This window comes from Rhodnius prolixus, unplaced genomic scaffold (assembly GCF_049639745.1).
Source record: "Rhodnius prolixus isolate KJV_2025 unplaced genomic scaffold, Rpr scaffold_51, whole genome shotgun sequence".
NCBI lineage: Eukaryota > Metazoa > Arthropoda > Insecta > Hemiptera > Reduviidae > Rhodnius > Rhodnius prolixus.
Genome location: NW_027411611.1, coordinates 75,001 through 80,000, shown reverse-complemented (window position 1 = coordinate 80,000; position 5,000 = coordinate 75,001). Strand labels below are relative to the sequence as shown.

Here is a 5,000-nt window from a genome sequence, read left to right as displayed (position 1 = left end):
TCTTCTTATCACCACTAAGCAGCCTTGGCCAGACAAAACATGCACCAAACATCCATACTGATTCAACCACACATTTATACACTACCACCATCTCTCTAAACCCATACCCCCAATCACTCCCAGACAGTCTCCTCATTTTCTCCCACTTCCTTTCCACACTCTCACACATTCTCTCTACATGCAAACCCACTCTCAACCCTGGGGTCAACCATACACCCAGATATTTATACTCTCGTACCACTTTCACTCTTTCGCCACTCATACATATCCGGGGTGGCCTCTCCTCATTCAATCGTCCTTTCAACAACATTGCCGCTGTTTTCCTTTCACACACTCCTAACTTCCGCTGCCCACACCATTCACTCACAAAAGCACAACACACCGTCCCCTTCCTCTCTATCCCCACTCTAGACTCAGCCTCTATCAACACACACAGATCGTCCATATACGCAAACCCTACCATACCCCTAGCTCTAAGTTCGCTCAAAACTTGGTTAAAAGCCATGCACCACAGGTACGGTCCTAACACCGATCCCTGTGGGCACCCCCTCTCAACCCTCTCCCTCACTTCACACGTTCTGGCCCTCAAGATCACCGAACGTTCTGCGAGAAAACTCGCCATAACCTTGTACAATTCCTTCGTGATGCCACACTCCAGCAATCTTAACTTCAGATGTGGCCACCACAGGTGATCGAAGGCCCCTCTAATATCAAAGAATAACCCCATCACGTACTTAGAGCTAGACCCATCCACTCTCCTTCCAACCTCCATTAACACATCATCCACTCCCCTTCCTTTCCGACATCCATACTGCCACTCATCCCATCCCCTCTCAATCACTCCCCACATCCTTTCCAAAATCACTCTCTCCCACACTTTTCCCAAACATGGCAACAAACACACTGGTCTGTACGAAGAAACCATCCCCGGATCCCTATCATTCCCCTTTCGCAACATCACCACTTCACCCTCCTTCCATCCCTTAGGAAATATTCCTTCATCCCAACACTCATTCAACACACTCACAATATCTTTCCCTATCACCTCCCATCCATACTTAATCATATCCACAGTCACCCCGTCTGGCCCAGGCGCTTTCCCCTTCTTAAACCTTTCTATTGCGTCATACACCTCCTCTTCATCTATGGGCCCTAAATCCCCTTCAACAGCCTCCCGTTCTCTCTCGGTCACCTTCTCCCTCACCTCTCTCTGCCACTCCGTCTCCAATTCCCTGTCGTCCTTCACCACCACTCCTTTCGCCATTTCCTTAAGTATCCCCTCCATTTCGTTCACCATTCCCGCCTCCGTCCGCAAAGCATGCCATAATTTCCTACCTTTATGCTTCCCACTCTCCAACTTATAACCTAAACCCCACATTTTATTGGCCTCCTCACTCAAAAATGTATGCCAACTCCTCTTTTTTCCTTCTTTCACCAATTTCTTATACCCCTTTAGTTCCCTTCTATATATCTCCAGTCCCCTTCTTCTTCCTTCCTCATCCCTTTCCCCTTGAAAATTTCTCCTTAACCGGTAAACCTCCCTCTTTTTCTCTTCTATCTCCCTACTCCACCACCTCTGATTCCTTCCTCTTTTAACACCCTTCCCAACCCTCGAAGCGCCCCTTGCCGCTTCCACCATCCATCCCTGTAAATCCTTAATTTTCTCCTCTGTCCCAGCTCTCAATCCCCAACCCCTCCTACCCCTGTCCACTCCGTCCTCTAAACACGAAGCATATCTCTCCCAATCATTCCCTTTTAGTTTTATTCTCCTATCCCTTCTGCTTTCAATCCCTCGCCCCTCCAAGACACACAGGATCAACCGGTGGTCGGAGTTCACATCTACCTCCCTAACCTCCCATCTCTTAATGAGCCCAAGAATCCCCTGCCCCCCTACTGTCACATCTATATTTGTTCCCTCCCTTCCCCTTCTATAGGTTTTCAACCCCCCCTCCCTATTTAGCACGTACAACCCATTCGCCCTCACAAACTCCGCCATCAACCTACCCCTCTCATCCTCCCTTCCACTAAACCACAATTCCGACTTCCCATTCACATCCACACCAATCAAAACTCTCTCCCTGCCATCCTTCAAACTCCTTAACCCTCGTTCCAACCAGTCCAAATACCCCTCAATCGGTTCCCCAAACTGAAAATACATCGATATCATAATTACTCTCCCCACTCCCTTCCCCGCCACTTCCACCACCACACAATGGCTGTTACATAAACTGTCCACAGCCACCGCGTCCAATTCCTCCGAACAGACCACTACCGCCGCCATAGGCACCCCTTGCCCCACCACCACCTTATTGATCAATCCGAAGCCCGGAACCTCTCCTTTATTGCTATAAGGCTCCTGAATCAACAGAACATCCAGACTTTCCTCTGCTGCCACTCTTCGCAACTCATCGGATGCCAAACGGGACCGCCCCAGGTTCATCTGTCCAATTCTTAAACCTCCTCTCCTAACAGCCATAATCTATAGACTTCAACCAAGCCTTCCTTACCGCTTTATACATTGGACAGTCCCTGCTCCTGCTTCCATGTTCCTTACTCTTGCAATTAACGCAACTCCCGCCCTCCTAGATAGGTACAGATAGTAGATAGGGACAGAGGGAATCTCGTTAATCCATTCATGCGCGTCACTAATTAGATGACGAGGCATTTGGCTACCTTAAGAGAGTCATAGTTACTCCCGCCGTTTACCCGCGCTTGCTTGAATTTCTTCACTTTGACATTCAGAGCACTGGGCAGAAATCACATTGCGTCAACACCCGTTGGGGCCATCGCAATGCTTTGTTTTAATTAGACAGTCGGATTCCCCTTGTCCGTGCCAGTTCTGAGTTGACTGTTGAATGTCGGCCGAAGAGATCGTAAGCCAGGTCGACCAGCTAGCAAAAGCCAGCGGTAACCACACGGCTAACGACTCGCAGCAAGGAAGATCCGTGGGTGGCCAAGGCACGGGACCGAGCTCGGATCCAAAAGCGCAGAAACGCAATTTTCTCCTCGCCCAGGCCCGGCACGTTGACACCGCTCCACTTCCCGACCAAGCCCGGCACGACTCAGTCCTCAGAGCCAATCCTTATCCCGAAGTTACGGATCGGATTTGCCGACTTCCCTTACCTACATTATTCTATCGACTAGAGGCTATTGACCTTGGAGACCTGCTGCGGATATGGGTACGAGCCGGCGCGGGGTTCCTCGTGGCCCTCTCCCGGATTTTCAAGGTCCGTAGGGAAGATCCGGACACCGCCGTAACTGCGGTGCTCTTCGCGTTCCAAACCCTATCTCCCTGCTAGAGGTTTCCAGGGAACTCGAACGCTTATAGAGAAGAGACAACTCTCTCCGAATTTCCCTACGGCGTCTCCGGGTCTTGTCGGGTTACCCCGACGAGTTCTCAAATGAGAGCCCGATTTGGAACGGTTCCGCTGCCGGGTTCCGGAATAGGAACCGGATTCCCTTTCGCCCAGATAGCGCCAAACATTTAATAAAAAAAAATTATTTAACGGGCGCATATCGCTTCGGATTTCTCCTAGGGCTTAGGATCGACTGACTCTTGTGCAACAGCTGTTCACAAGAAACCCTTCTCCACATCAGTCCTCCAGGGCCTCGCTGGAGTATTTGCTACTACCACCAAGATCTGCACCAGCGACGGCTCCAGGCGGGCTCTCGCCCAGACCCTTCTGCGCTCATCGCCGCGGCCCTCTTACTCATCAAGACATAATGATGATATAGTAATAAACTTTGTAATTAACAATACTGCAGTCAAGACTACAACATTAATTAACACACAGCTTATTAATCATCTTTGTCATTGACGGCAGAGTATAGGCACGACGCTACAGCGCCATCCATTTTCAGGGCTAGTTGCTTCGGCAGGTGAGTTGTTACACACTCCTTAGCGGATTCCAACTTCCATGGCCACCGTCCTGCTGTCTTAAGCAACCAACGCCTTTCATGGTTTCACATGAGCGTCAATTTAGGCGCCTTAACTCTGCGTTTGGTTCATCCCACAGCGCCAGTTCTGCTTACCAAAATTGGCCCACTTGGCACTCTGATCCTATTCCCACGGCTTCACTTTTAAGAAAGCCGGGGATCTCATCTATTTGGAGTTTGAGAATAGGTTGAGGTCGTTTCGACCCCAATGCCTCTAATCATTCGCTCTACCGGATGAGACTCGTCTCAACCGAGTGCAAGCTATCCTGAGGGAAACTTCAGAGGGAACCAGCTACTAGATGGTTCGATTGGTCTTTCGCCCCTATACCCAGCTCCGACGATCGATTTGCACGTCAGAATCGCTGCGGACCTCCACCAGGGTTTCCCCTGGCTTCGTCCTGGCCAGGCATAGTTCACCATCTTTCGGGTATCAGCGTGTACGCTATAGGTGCGCATTGACTTGCAAAGCAAGAATCAAGCGCCCTGGGAATGCGGGAAAATCTTATACATTGCTGCACAATATTTTCCATCTTCCCTAAAGTAGAGAATGTAAAAATTTACAAAACTCCAACTCTTTACTTTCATTTTGCCTATGGGTTTATAGGCCCAATGACTTGCGTACACGCTAAACTCCTTGGTCCGTGTTTCAAGACGGGTCGGATAAGAGCCTGAACCTGAATCGCTGCCGACCGGTGATAATAAGCACAGTCCTAGGAACAGTTTACCAACAGTAGGCGGAATAGTTAACCGGTTAAAAATCCGAATTGAAACTATTTTTTACCAACCCACTTGCAAACAGCCATATTTTAGGACACTTTCCATTATATATATTTTTACATATATATAATTTCATGTGGCTCAACACCATAATTCGTTACTGTCAATTTTATCCAGTATATAAAACGGCTAAAACTGTTTTAAAGAAAATACCTTAACGGTATAACTTAGAACAGACATAATAGCCAAATACTTAGAATATTTATTGACAGGTCACAACGTCCTACTAAGGGAGAAGTGCGGTCCACCATTACCCTTGCTATTCAAATGAGAGCGACCAAACCCAC

The 5,000-nt window shown here is 48.7% G+C and overlaps 1 pseudogene; it reads right to left on the bottom strand.

Annotated features, from left to right (window-relative positions):
- Positions 1-2,565: 2,565 nt before the first annotated feature.
- LOC141455288 (large subunit ribosomal RNA) overlaps positions 2,566-5,000 on the bottom strand; it is a 2,981-nt pseudogene continuing 546 nt past the window's right edge.